The sequence below is a fragment of the Sinocyclocheilus grahami genome, unplaced genomic scaffold (genome assembly GCF_001515645.1).
Source record: "Sinocyclocheilus grahami isolate Dianchi unplaced genomic scaffold, SAMN03320097.WGS_v1.1 scaffold240.1, whole genome shotgun sequence".
Lineage (NCBI taxonomy): Eukaryota > Metazoa > Chordata > Actinopteri > Cypriniformes > Cyprinidae > Sinocyclocheilus > Sinocyclocheilus grahami.
In genome coordinates this window covers 320,226-336,053 of record NW_015505419.1, presented here as the reverse complement: position 1 = coordinate 336,053, position 15,828 = coordinate 320,226, and the positions used below count along the sequence as shown (strand labels likewise).

At 37.1% G+C, this 15,828-nt stretch overlaps 1 protein-coding gene across 1 annotated transcript in view; it reads left to right on the top strand.

The window, feature by feature from the left end:
- The window catches only part of stim2b (stromal interaction molecule 2b), a 62,943-nt gene extending 62,021 nt beyond the window's left edge, over window positions 1-922 (top strand). The window contains exon 13 of the mRNA XM_016289060.1: window positions 908-922. The gene's annotated coding sequence lies outside the window, so the exon portion shown is untranslated. The remainder of the gene's footprint in view (window positions 1-907) is intronic.
- The last annotated feature ends 14,906 nt before the right edge of the window (window positions 923-15,828 follow it).

Genomic DNA, 15,828 nt, shown 5'->3' with positions numbered 1-15,828 from the left:
ACACACACACACACACACACACACACACACACACACACACACACACACACACACACACACACACACACACACAAAAAACCCAAGCTGTGTAAAATTCACAGCGGACCTTTTGAAGTGTTTTGAAGACATGTTCAGGTGTGGTGTTTAGAAGGCATCTTGACTAACTGCTGTGTGGAAAGCGCTACTGAATTATCCTGCTAAAGGTTGTTGCACTACTGGTGGTTTTGGTGGCATAAGAGTAAGTTATGTTAGTTAGATCAAGGAGAATATTTGTAAAGATGCGTTAAAAAGCAGAAAATTTACATCAGAGGCAGAAAAAAATTAAAAATAATAATAATTTGATGGGTTTAGAACGCCTCTTGCCACATTTATTCTCTGAAATATTTTTATTTTATTTTATTTTTTCATCATGAATATGTTTATTAGAAGTTATTCAATTGTAGTAATGTGATTTCTTTTGGGTAGCTGAGGAAAGAGTTTTTATTTTTATTTTTTTCTGAGGAGAAATGTGTATGATATGCAGATTTTGACCCAAAATCCCTCTTTCTTGGACTGAGTGCCCTGTTTCAAGGGCGTTGCCATCACTGTGATCATTATACCTCTCTCCACTCATACAAATCATCCACAATGGGGCACTAAACTGATTCTGTTTTGGCAAAAATGATTGCAACTTTTTTGAATTGCAAGACCTTTGTCCAGTGCCAGAGAGGACAGCGCAACAGTGGTGCCTAACAGTGGTTTGTCTCAGAACTCACTCACTCACTCACTCACTCACTCACTCAGCATTGTATACGCTGATACCCATGAAGGATAAAAAAAAATGTTTTATTGTTTTATGTATATACACGTGTGTTTATATGTGTATATATATTTATACAGTGACTGACATGGACAAATGAATGTTGAGATGATTGAGCTGAGCTGTTTTTTTGTGTGAATATTTGTATACAGTAGAACAATTAATAAAAAATCGAGGCAGAAGTCTCATCTGTGCAATCACTTAAAACTGTTTGTGATTTATTATGGATGCAATAATCTGCATTAAACCAGGTGTGTCTCACATGTGCTGAAAAGTGAAGCCAAAAACATTTCAGAATCTAATATGGCTGCTAATATATTGTTTATTAGCACTTATGTTCGTCTGTGTCTCAATAAACCCAGTGGTGCACACAGTACTATCCAACCTCTGTTTGTGGACATGATACTATGTCTGTGTTATCTGTGCAAAATACTGCTTTTTGTGTTTTTACTCGACTGGTATTGCTAACAATGGACACGTCCATCTTGGTTTTCTGACTTCTTGAGACTTGACTGTGTCGTCATTACCAGTTCTGACATCTAACTTTGAGGTAAATGGAATGCAGCATTTAATACCAGTACCAGCTCAATCAGTATTGCGCAGACTCGGGCCATATCTGGGATGCTTTAGCTTGACTTTTTTGTAGTGAAAGGAAGTGGAGACACGTCGGCCATCGTTTTTACAGTCTATGGATTCAACAAGCAATTTGTTGATCACACTGAACGTGAAAACTGGACATTAACATTTTAATATTAGAAACAGTATTAGTTAAATGCTGATATATTAGACTGTGTATTTTTTAAGCTATGGTTCTGGAGTGATTTTTAGAAATAGATCACGGTTCTCCCATGATTCTGAAAACAAAACATTAGACAACCAAACAAAATAATATGTAGGCTAATTTAGTTTCTAGTTTCTGACAAACTGTTTTATTTAATGTTATAAATGATTCTATTTATAAATGTCTAAAATGTTATAAATGAGTCTATTTAAAAAATATGTATTTATTACTTAGGCCTATGTAAAAAAAAAATCAGTTGAAATGAATGAAGACTTGTTTTGTTCAGAGTTTTTGAATGAATCTCTTGAATGAATGATTCAGACATCAAATACATTTTAACAGTCATGGTCCCCACCTACTGACATAATGTAGCACAGGGCCTACACAATCTATATGCGAAGCGTAAGATTCTATATACAGACTATAAAGTTTTATCCCAATACTTTCGTTATTATTTAATGTTTGCAACACAGAAACATAAAGTACAAACAAAGTTTTACATGATGAGCGCTGCTCTCTCTGAATCAGCGGCTGCGCAAAAGCAGGTTTAAATATTCTGATCCGATAGGCTATGTGACTGTCATTTCAAAGGTTTAATAGACATAGCAAAATCATTATTTAGGAATAAGATCGCGTGTGTTTTAATTGAGATCGCGATCTTTTAACGATTAATCATGCATACATATTAGCCTATAGCTTATGTATTTTTAATGGGTTAGCTCATGCGTACCTAACTAGTCTTCTACCACGCTACAATCCATCACGCTGACCATTGCGACTGGACATTAACATTTTAATATTAGAAACAGTATTAGTTAAATGCTGATATATTAGACTGTGTATTTTTTAAGCTGTGGTTCTGGAGTGATTTTTAGAAATAGATCACGGTTCTCCCATGATTCTGAAAACAAAACATTAGACAACCAAACAAAATAATATGTAGGCTAATTTAGCTAGAGTTTCTGACAAACTGTTTTATTTAATGTTATAAATTATTCTATTTATAAATGTCTAAAATGTTATAAATGAGTCTATTTAAAAAATATGTATTTATTACTTAGGCCTATGTAAAAAAAAATCAGTTGAAATGAATGAAGACTTGTTTTGTTCAGAGTTTTTGAATGAATCTCTTGAATGAATGATTCAGACATCAAATACATTTTAACAGTCATGGTCCCCACCTACTGACATAATGTAGCACAGGGCCTACACAATCTATATGCGAAGCGTAAGATTCTATATACAGACTATAAAGTTTTATCCCAATACTTTCGTTATTATTTAATGTTTGCAACACAGAAACATAAAGTACAAACAAAGTTTTACATGATGAGCGCTGCTCTCTCTGAATCAGCGGCTGCGCAAAAGCAGGTTTAAATATTCTGATCCGATAGGCTATGTGACTGTCATTTCAAAGGTTTAATAGACATAGCAAAATCATTATTTAGGAATAAGATTGCGTGTGTTTTAATTGAGATCGCGATCTTTTAACGATTAATCATGCATACATATTAGCCTATAGCTTATGTATTTTTAATGGGTTAGCTCATACGTACCTAACTAGTCTTCTACCACGCTACAATCCATCACGCTGACCATTGCGACCATCACAGAGTCGCAAAACTCTGGACTTTAGGTAATACCTAGGATAGCAAAGTCCACTAAAGGAGGTAGAGCTTTTTCGCATTTGGCTCCCAAACTCTGGAATAGCCTTCCTGATAACGTTCGGGGTTCAGACACTCTCTCTCTGTTTAAATCTAGATTAAAGACCGACTCTCTAACCATTAGGACACGACTTCCCCAAATATAAAAAAAATATTGTAGAAACTTAATTTGCTGTAAAGTTGCTTTGCAGCGATTGTATCATGAAAAGCACTATACAAATAAACTTAAATTTAATTGAATATTTATGTAGCCTATTTGTACCAGACCTCAAAAGTAACTACTAGTCTTCTACCACGCTACAATCCATCACGCTGACCATTGCGGCCATCACAGAGTCGCAAAACTCTGGACTTTAGGTAATACCTAGGATAGCAAAGTCCACTAAAGGAGGTAGAGCTTTTTCGCATTTGGCTCCCAAACTCTGGAATAGCCTTCCTGATAATGTTCGGGGTTCAGACACTCTCTCTCTGTTTAAATCTAGATTAAAGACCGACTCTCTAACCATTAGGACACGACTTCCCCAAATATAAAAAAAATATTGTAGAAACTTAATTTGCTGTAAAGTTGCTTTGCAGCGATTGTATCATGAAAAGCACTATACAAATAAACTTAAATTTAATTGAATATTTATGTAGCCTATTTGTACCAGACCTCAAAAGTAACTCGGGCCCAGGCAGCCCCCCACTCGCGCGACCCATGCTTCAGGCCGTGTCAAAGATGAACTTATGTCTTCACTGCAGCACTTTCTAGGGAGCAACGGGACTTGGTGGGCAAGTCAACTTATGGGCTATTGAAAACAAATAGATTTACATTTCTGCCACTATCAGCCCGGGTCATTTAAATTGTGATTTGTGGCATATGCACAAGAATCAGTCTCTGTACTGTACAGCAGGAGTGGTTTCAGCCCCTATACAGCTGTCAGGCACACAATCAACTTAATTTATCACAAATTCATGACAGATTCATGGGAAGTTTAGCCTTGCTGTCTAATTGAAAGCTGTCTAAAGATTTTTGTCTTACCAGGCTACATGTTTTCTATGTTATATTTCCCTCCCTGCCACTGGCCGCCCTCAACACTTCTGCTGTTATCAGACTGTAAATCTTCTCATCTGCTGGAAGCCAAACACTTGGGGATTGAAGTTATATTAAAAAAAAAGTACAGGTCAATTTAATCATGTCAGTAAATTCATAAAATAAACACAATCAAATGTGCCCTACACTTGAGTTTATTGAAAACTGAAAAGTAATCATCTGGGATTTGAATCTAGGTGTTTTATAGATCCTTATTGTGAGGCACCTGATTGTGTCAGTCTTTTTATTGTATAATTTAATTGTTCAGTATTTCCAATGTTACTGGCAGCTATTTTAGATATATGAAGGTACAGTGAAAATCAATGCATTAATTAACTATATAGCCGGAAATAGTTTTTATTATATAAAGCCTGTCTTGGTTGAAATTTATATGCTTTTGAAACATATAGTGGGAGATCATGAGCTGACATAAACTCTCAGTCTATCTCTGTTTGCAAGATTTGCAACTCGTTGTTATCATCACTCCTCTGATACCCTCGACAAAAAGCAAATTTTTTCCATTGGCATTTGGATTATTGCAGCAATTATGCTCTGCGACCAACAAAACTATGATTCTTAGATGTTTTGTTCATCTAGAAAATCTTCTTCATCTATGAACATGAACGTTTATGAATTTTGAAGCCTAAACACATTTGTCAGGCTTATAAAGCTGTCATTAACCTATAAATTAACTACACCACAGTCTCATGACTTCAGGATCACCACCAATAAACTTCTAACAACTATTTCGATCTTTGAGATGTACATGGTGGAAAGTATGCGTTAGAATAGTTTGCAAGATTGCGAGTATAAACAACGCGCATATAAATGTGGACTAGTGTGTACATGAGTTTTCCTGCTTGCCATGATCATAGTAAATGTCCCCGACAACAACTGTAGGCCAATTTAGCCAATTTATCAACCACCTAAAAGCTTTAAAAAATCACAAGGGGGTATTACTGATGTATTTTTATGTTGTAGAATGAAAAACGTGAACATATCTTGAGCTTTTGTTAAATACAGAGCTTACTGTAGGCGCGTCCTAATTCGCATACTAATTCGTAATGCACTATTCTAAGCCGTTTTTTAGTATAAATAGTGTGATTAGCACGTTTCACACCCCATGCACTCAACTGTCACAGTTTTGGAGGGTGAAGGGCTATCAGACTCTGATGTTGGATGACAAAATAACCTTATATAATTCATACAATAGGCTGACATAGTAGTGCATATAGTGTACATTGTGTCATTTGAGACCCAATTCTTATAAAAAAATAAAAAGTGATTTCAGGATGATGCTTCAAACATGCTAACTTATTTCATTCCTGCATCCTGTTAGACATTTACTAGTTTTTGTTTTTTGAAAAATAGTGACAAGACAGTAGAATCTGTATTGAAGAAAATGTGGAGATATACTATTTTTGTCCTCTTTCTCAGTCTCTCTCTCTCTCTCTGTCTCTTAGGCAGGTTGAAGTGTACATTAGAGCAAAGAAGAAAAAGCAAAAATGTGTTTGTGTGACACCCCATTTATCTTATAAGTGGGCACTGGTGACTGGAGGAGAAACATGCATGATTGCTTTATCAATATAAAGAGAAAGTGAGGAGAATTGTGTTGATGGTTCATCAATTCCACACAGAGTTATGCCGAGAAGATTCTTATGATGAATGTGCTGCTCATAGAGAGAGAGAGAGAGAGATAGAGATAGAGAAAGCGAGCAAGAAGGAGAAATGTTAAAACAACTCAACCTCGCTCGCTCTCATATGTTCCCTCAACATGCTGTCTTTCTCTCTCTCTTGTTCTTGCTCAAATAAATTCAGTGCCATACTCTTTTTTTACACACACACACACACACACACACACACACACACACACACACACACACACACACACACAGAAAACCCGCAAAGTCTTTTTTAATGATCCCGCTCGCAGCAAAAACAGATGTTGCACTAGATGGCAGTCATGTACCATTGAAGTATGTGGAGCAGACTAAAGCCCCTACAGTACCACTCCCAGCTCACGAGTTTAACACGTCTTCAGTGTGTACCAGTCTCAGCATATGCTTCTGTAACCACAATGACCCTAAGTGTTATCTCACAATACAATGTACACAATCTAAATGAACTATAATATGAACTGCTATACATCCAAAACGAACAAGCTTCCACTTTCTTTTTTTTGGGCTTTGTTTCAAAACGAAATACATTTTAGATAATCATTAAGTTCATTGCATATGAAATCACCATGAGTGCAACGACCACAGTAAATTGTTTTGAGTTTGATGAAAAATGTACTTCTTGACAGTTCATAAAGTAATACTATGCATGTGTGTGGTATGAATATAATCCAGACATACATCCATCATGTTGGCATTATCATGTGACTTACTACACCGCACCGCATCTCTGATTCTGAAGCCGACTCTTCTCCAGTGGCTTCATTGGGTCTTCAGTCTCTGTGGAAGTAGTAGGTCATGCTGATGCTGATTTGCTTGGTGTGTATTTGGACATGCTACTTATTTGATGTCCAGCTTTTCATATGCTGTAGATTAGGGAGGTAGTTATATTTGGACGCGACATGTGTGTATGTACAGCTAGATCATAGTGACAGAGTCATGGTGACTAGCTCCTGAATTACTTCATGTCTGCGAAATGTAATAAGTGGTTTGCCGACAGCAGATTTTCACCCACACCTTTTGATGCTCCTTCTGGGTGAGCGGAGAGGACCGCTGAAAGATGAGGGCTGTAGTTTTCAAGTGTCATGGTGGCTCATATTCTCTCCGCTGGAGAGAAATCACAGCTAATGCAGCTCAGGTCTCTGAAGGGGGAAACACTGTCTGGACAGACACACATTTTCCTATCTAAATGAAGATGTACTGTATCATAAACTTTTTTTTTCTCTCTCTCTCTCTCTCTCTTTCTCCACATTTGGCTGTTCCTAGTGCAATATTGCATCTAAAATGTAAGTTACTGTTTTATAAAAAGGTTGCAATAATATTATAACAAAAATAATCCCAAAATAAAAATACTCTTATGAAATGTATTTAATTACAGTTACAATGTAAAAATACATTGTAATCAAATACATTTCATAAGAGTATTTTTATTTTGGGATTATTTTTGTTATAATATTATTACTAAAGCATGACATTCTGCTTTTTACTCCACTACATTTATTAAAAGTATTTTGTGAACTAAATCTTCTTTAAAGTGTGTGCTGTTTGTAAGAAATGCTTGAATGTGAACCGTCTGAATGTCTTTGAATAGTGAATGAATATTTTCAGATCGATATACATTCAATGCTATTACAGTTTTTCTGAATTGCTAAAACACTAAACCCCAATCTCTGAACCAAATTCTCACTAGCTCAAACCAATTTGTCGAATAAAGCACTCTTTCTGCTAAACCTTAAACACGTTCAGGCAGTTAGGCTCTATTTGCAAATCTCATGCACTCTTTTTGCAAAACTCTAAACACATTCTCATTCACTCAAACACTTATGACACTGTGATGCATTTGTGCTGCAAAATGCTAAACACAAGCGGCAAAAGTTAAACACAACTAAAGCACAGTTGTCATCGTTTACACACAACGATTCAAAATTGTTCACCCTTGTTTCTAATGATGTGATCAAACCAAATGTAGAAAATATGAGCCAGTTCAGAGTGCACAAGTGGCACAGGTGACTGAATGATGATACGAACAATAGATGGAAACAATCTGAGAAGGAGAGGAGGAAGAGTACATGTAAGAAGTGGAGGATGAGGAGGAAGAAGATGAGGAGATGAGAAAGAGTAAGGTTTAAAGAGTGCTATCATGGCTGGATCTGTCAGGCCAGAGGGTTTTTTCTCTTTGTCTAGTAAAAAAGACAACATTACTTGTGATGTGGACAAAGTCCTCAGGCCGGACTCAAGCACAAAGACATGATGCTCTCCACATTTGGCTGTTCCTAGTGCAATATTGCATCTAAAATGTAAGTTACTGTTTTATAAAAAGGTTGCAATAATATTATAACAAAAATAATCCAAAAATAAAAATACTCTTATGAAATGTATTTAATTACAGTTACAATGTAAAAATACATTGTAATCAAATACATTTCATAAGAGTATTTTTATTTTGGGATTATTTTTGTTATAATATTATTACTAAAGCATGACATTCTGCTTTTTACTCCACTACATTTATTAAAAGTATTTTGTGAACTAAATCTTCTTTAAAGTGTGTGCTGTTTGTAAGAAATGCTTGAATGTGAACCGTCTGAATGTCTTTGAATAGTGAATGAATATTTTCAGATCGATATACATTCAATGCTATTACAGTTTTTCTGAATTGCTAAAACACTAAACCCCAATCTCTGAACCAAATTCTCACTAGCTCAAACCAATTTGTCGAATAAAGCACTCTTTCTGCTAAACCTTAAACACGTTCAGGCAGTTAGGCTCTATTTGCAAATCTCATGCACTCTTTTTGCAAAACTCTAAACACATTCTCATTCACTCAAACACTTATGACACTGTGATGCATTTGTGCTGCAAAATGCTAAACACAAGCGGCAAAAGTTAAACACAACTAAAGCACAGTTGTCATCGTTTACACACAACGATTCAAAATTGTTCACCCTTGTTTCTAATGATGTGATCAAACCAAATGTAGAAAATATGAGCCAGTTCAGAGTGCACAAGTGGCACAGGTGACTGAATGATGATACGAACAATAGATGGAAACAATCTGAGAAGGAGAGGAGGAAGAGTACATGTAAGAAGTGGAGGATGAGGAGGAAGAAGATGAGGAGATGAGAAAGAGTAAGGTTTAAAGAGTGCTATCATGGCTGGATCTGTCAGGCCAGAGGGTTTTTTCTCTTTGTCTAGTAAAAAAGACAACATTACTTGTGATGTGGACAAAGTCCTCAGGCCGGACTCAAGCACAAAGACATGATGCTGAGACAGAATGGATCTTTCATTGACCCTGATTTTACAATTGCTCAACTTATAGTATTTGAGAGTACCGTAACATACTATTCATTTAGAGTTTTATTTGGCCTTTGCAGTTGGACTGCAGTATTGACGGCAGTGCAGAATATATACAAACATTCAGTACTATTCAATATTCAGCACAATAGTATTCTTGCAGTACATACAGTAGGCCTATACAATATATTCACCTTACTCAGCTGCAATTACTATACTTTTTTACAGAACTGCAGAATTGTTTACTCAATGCAATATACTTTTTTTCCTGTAATGTTCTGGATGCTGTGTTCTCCATTTTTCTCTGTAGTGTCTAATGAATGCTCTGTAGTGTTTATTTTATTGACTCATGTGTGTGTGATCTGAGAGCACCGTTTGATTTTGAGTGCAAGTGAAATGGTTTTGCAGTGATTGTTTGATTTTGATGGAAGAGTCAGAGGTTTCGTGAATTTAGTTTGAGTATTTGGATTTGTGTTTAAGGTTTTGAGAAAATGAGTGATGGTTTTAAGAAATGTGTTTTAGCAATTCAGAAAAACTGTATTATCTCTGGTACTGTAAGATGAAGTATACACAATTTCGAAATATGGTAACACTTTATTTTGATAGTCCACATTAGACATTCAACTTAGTAACTTTGCAACTCCATGTCAACTACCAGTCATTAGAGTAATAGACTGTCTGCTTAGTATCTGTTAACTTTTTATTTTGATGGTCCCCCAGTAAACATTCTACTGACTATACGTGACTTTCCTTGATAACTTATTCTACTAACCTTAACCTCCTGAGACCCTGCATCCTCATATGAGGACATTATATTTTAGTGAATTTCTCTGAGACTATACATGCCACAGTTTTAAGTCTGGGTGTCCTGTACAGAGCACATTCAGGACTTTTCAGAGATACTAAATCTTTGGATGTTTCACCATGACCACCCCCTCTCCTTGGTCTTCAAAAATGTCTGATATTAATTTAGTGACACTCTTATGGAAATATAATATTTTGCAATTGTCATTTAAATTGGAAATTGTTTTAAACTGTGTGTCATAAATCAACAATCAGGAAAATGTTATGGGGTTTCAAATCAAAATATGACTTTCTGTTACGAAACAGGAGGTTGATTTCATACATGTCCTCATATGAGGACACCGGGACTAAAAGCATGTTTATTACGCATTTTGGGAAACACAACAAATGAATAGGGAAAGAAAATATATTTCAATATTCCTATGAAATATTATATATTATTATGAAAATCTTGTCAATTATTACTCTCAATATTACACTTCTTTTTTTCATTACACGTTGCCCCAAAACACATTCATATGCTAATTAGATTTAGTAACACTTTATTTCGAGTCCACTTTAGACATTCTATTAACAGTAAGTAACTTTGCAACTACATGTCAACTAGCAGTTAGTAGAGTATTAGTAGACTGTCTACTTAATATCTTCTAACACTTTCTTTGTCAACTTATTCTACTAACCCTAAACCTATCCTAACAGTCTACTCTGAGAGTTAGTAGACATGTAGTTGCAAATTAATGAGAATTAGTTGACATGTAGTTACAAAGTTACTTATAGTTAGTAGAATGTCTAAAGTGGACTATCGAAATAAAGTGTAACCTTAGTTTATAGATACATTATATATAATGAGAAAACCTATTTGTGGCCATTTTACACATATTTTGCAGAAAGAAAAATGGTATATCAAATCATTCTGTTATAACATAGTTGAGAATTATCTTAATACAAAACTAAAAATGTATTGGTGATTTTAAAAAAAATTAATTGTTTTTGCCTATGCATGTTCATTCGTCTTTTTATTATTTTAAAGAAATTGAGTCCCAATGTCCTCTACTAAGGATGTAGCATAACTTATTAATCAAATATCATTTAAACATGTTTTTTTTGTTTACATTTTTTTAATGCTCTAAACAATGTAATGACATCAAAAAATAAATTTTTTCCCCGAAAATGTTTTGCCGGGTCTTAAGAGGTTAACCCTAACAGTCTACTAAAGTGTACCGAAATAAATAAACATGGTTTATCAAATGAAGTAAAACTGGAATGCTTTGTACTTGAGCAAAATGTTATTAAGGTATCTGTACTTTTACTCAAGATTTGTGTACTTCATCCACAATTGAATTAAAACAACAGGCACATACAGTAGTGCTTCTGCAGCTTTCAGAAACTTTTACTCTGCAAATGCTCATTCTGTAGGTTTCTCACACATTCACCGGCTCGTCCCTCTGCATGTTACGCACACTTTCATTCTGCTTCTTTCACGCCGTCACACTTTCCTGCGGTGCATGAGAATATTTATGTAAGTGATATGTCACCACGTGGCTGTGCATATTTGGATGTTGCACATTTGGTATCGCAATCCGAGGGTGTTTTTCTTACATTCTTAGCACACGCACACTCTGTCTGCCTGCTGCGAAAACCTACAGGAAATTGCTTCCCTCCAGAGAGTCAGAGAGAGAGGCAGAGTTACGGCGACACGCTAAGATCATTTTCGTCCCTCCTGTCTAAATTTATTCTACCATTGCAATTCACTCTGTCCCGTTTAAGGGTCAAAATTTCCCTCTCCACACATCCCGTACATTGACTGGAGCACGTCTGTCCTCCTCATCCTCCTTCGACTTCGATCAAATGAATTTAATAAATTCTATACAAGTCAAACAGCCAGGCTTGATCTCTCAAACAAAGAGAGCTTCTATTTGATTTGTGCAAACTCAGCGGATGAGAGTGGGGATGAATAATACATGTCTCTCTCCTTCATCGTATTCTTCCTTATTACATATCTCCCATGCATCCCTTCATTCCCCCAGCATTCCCTGCTTCCACTGTCACCCCGCTGCCAGAGCCCTGGGAGGAGAAGCCTTATCTCCTTCCTCTCTCGCTCCCTTTGCCCTGCGCTATATACTCCCTCGGTTTCCTTTAGAATCTCTCATTCTTTCAGTAGAAAAAAGAAGAGAGAGAGACACATTAATTTGATAAAGTGAGTCTTATTATTGGCAGTAGGGAGGCTCTTTTTGTGACAGTATAGATGACAGCACTGTGAGGGTCTTTGTGTGTGTGTGCGTGTGTGTGTGTGTGTGTGTGTGTGTGTAAGCCCAGCCGAGGGCTCCATTCGTTGACCTAAGCCTTGGTTTGTCAGTCAGTCAGCCGTCCAAGGACACTCAGTGCTGTGGGGTTCTACTGAGCTCCGCTGTACATGTGTGTGTGTGTGTGTGTGTGTGTGTGTGTTTGGGAGTGTCTGTGTGTGTTGACTGTGCTTTGTCTCTGCTTTGAAATGCAGAGGGCAATAGACCGTGCAAGATCAAAGGCTGCTGCTTCTCAGTATAGATGACAGCACTGTGAGCGTCTTTGTGTGTGTGTGCGTGTGTGTGTGTGTGTGTGTGTGTGTAAGCCCAGCCGAGGGCTCCATTCGTTGACCTAAGCCTTGGTTTGTCAGTCAGCCAGCCGTCCAAGGACACTCAGTGCTGTGGGGTTCTACTGAGCTCCGCTGTACATGTGTGTGTGTGTGTGTGTGTGTGTGTTTGGGAGTGTCTGTGTGTGTTGACTGTGCTTTGTCTCTGCTTTGAAATGCAGAGGGCAATAGACCGTGCAAGATCAAAGGCTGCTGCTTCTTTTGCTCAAAGTGTGTCGGCATCTCTGTCCATATACACCACTGTTCCTACACAGTGTGTGTGCTTGTGAGTATTATAACATCATGTTCCTCAGACCAAAGGCAAGCACCTCTACCAGTCCTTCTAATCTTTCTCCTTTCTGCTTTTTTCTTCTTCCTGGCCAGCAGAGAAAAGCTGAATAGAAGAGAATGGCATAGAATGGAGTCATGATGAGCAAATAAGTGATTCTTCTCAAAGGCCATCAGTTAAAATTGAATGCAACCTCTGTGGAATGCATGCTTAGGAAAAACGAGAACATGAACTGAGCTGTATTAATGGCACATTCAGTAGTTTGGTGCTAATTTAAAACGTTTTACACATTAGGAAATAAATTGTATATTTGTAGATAGGCATCTGAATGGTATACACTCACATAGTACTCATAAAGACTGTATGTGTGATTTTTTTTTTGTTCACCTGTGTTACCATCTACCAGTGAAAGTCTGAATGAGAAGTAGCAGCACAAGCAATGTGATTTCACGAGAAAACCAGCTTCCTCGCAATGCCCATTTCATTTCAGCAAATCAGTTTCATTCTGTCTTGTCTTTTGTTTGTGCAGTCTTTCCTTCCATAACTGCGACTCTCAGCTATGATTTTAGCTGCTCTGCTGCATTTAATACAATCACATAATCAAAGCACCGAGACAAAAAGTATTTTCGAAGTCATTGCACTCTCTCGAATAAAAGGATTGAGCATGAGCTTCAAAAGGACAGCTTTTTGCTGAGTAAATTTCAAAGTGTGGGCGTCATGAAATGCTTTTCTTTTTTTCAGATAATAATTGTGAGCAGAATTATTGGATCTGACAAAATATGGAGTGATTCTTTAAAATATATCAAAGTCAGTAACAGCACATGGGGAACAGGGACTTTATCAGGCATGATCAAAAGAAAGTGGTTGCAAGTACACACATAAAAACACACAGACACAGACACAGCAGATGGCTTGGCACATCTCAGGATACACACTCAGTAGAGGAGACAAGGAGGTGTGGGAGAGCACATCATTACCACCATCATCGTTGTACTCCAAAAAGAGTGTGTGCAGGTTCACACAAACAAACACACCATATGTTTCTAGACTGGTGTTTGGTGTTTGCTTGTTTATTTTCTTCTACTTCCTTCAATTGCTTGACACAAAAAAACTAGATACAATGTTCACTTTGACCCTGACATCTTTTCATTGATTTGGGGCCAACACTGTGACCTTAAAGGAAGACAGAGCTCTCTGTATGTGTATGTGTGCGATCGTGAGGACTTTAATGAAAATGTCAAAGTGGCATGAGAGAGAGAGAACACTGAATCTGGATAATGGAGACCACCATAACCTCCCCAGGTGAAAAATAATATACTTGAAGTGCTCTATTTTCACACACTAATTTTGTACTTAAAGTCCCCATGAAATCAAATTTTTTTTTTGGATGTTAATATCTATATGTTAGTCTTAAGGTTATCCATAAGGCAGTGTGCTCCAAAACAGTGACAAAATTCGCATTTAGAAGATATAAGCATTCAAAGCTTTTAGTTCGTCACTTCTGCCAAAACAGCTCAATGATTTTTTTGACGTCACATCGTACTTCATCTTCTCATCAAATCTTTTGACCAATCAAACGTTCTCTAGAAGCCGAAGTGCTACACTACACCCCTACACTATAAATAGACGCTGAAGCTGCGGCTGAGATCGGTTGCTTGTTTACAGTGTAGTATTTCCTGTACAGTGAATGGCACGTAGTGCACAATGTAGGCGAGAGGGAACGATTTAGACAATGTATGCTTTTGATTGGGGCAAATGAGGTCTGGTTTCACGTTGTGTCATGCGTGCAGATATAAACAATCTGACCCGTGCAGATATAAACAAAACGCTATTGGCTAATATTGCCCTGTCTTCCTCTTTCAGTTGAAATTACGTCACCACATAGAATAACGCTACATGTTTCAAGGCACTTCAGGGGACCTTTAATATACTAAAAATGATTCTTTAGTACTTTTTAAGATAAATTTAAAGGGGTGGTTCACTGTTTTTTTTTCTAGGCTAGAGTGTGTTTATGGGGTGCAGTCTAACATGTGTTAATGCTTCGTTTTTTAAAAAACACATTATTTTTGTTCACATAATTTACCTTTATTTCACACTGCTCTGTCCCTTCTCTGAGAAACGGGCTGATCTTTTCCGGTTTTTATGAAGCCCCACCCTCAGAAATAGGCGATGGACAGACAATGTATGCTTTTGATTGGGGCAAATGAGGTCTGGTTTCACGTTGTGTCATGCGTGCAGATATAAACAATCTGACCCGTGCAGATATAAACAAAACGCTATTGGCTAATATTGCCCTGTCTTCCTCTTTCAGTTGAAATTACGTCACCACATAGAATAACGCTACATGTTTCAAGGCACTTCAGGGGACCTTTAATATACTAAAAATGATTCTTTAGTACTTTTTAAGATAAATTTAAAGGGGTGGTTCACTGTTTTTTTTTCTAGGCTAGAGTGTGTTTATGGGGTGCAGTCTAACATGTGTTAATGCTTCGTTTTTTAAAAAACACATTATTTTTGTTCACATAATTTACCTTTATTTCACACTGCTCTGTCCCTTCTCTGAGAAACGGGCTGATCTTTTCCGGTTTTTATGAAGCCCCACCCTCAGAAATAGGCGATGGACTCTGATTGGTTAGCTAGCCCAGTGTGTTGTGATTGGCTAAACCGCCTCTAGTGCGCGTCTAAACGTCCCGCCCCTCACCTCAGCGGCATGTGCTCTGGTTGTATTGTAAACAACGGCATCGTTAATCTCGCTTATGAGTTTGAGCCCGATTGAGAAGCAGAGGATATTATTGAAGAGGATCGTGCAGATCCTGTGCAAGCACAGCTTTTGTTGGTAGG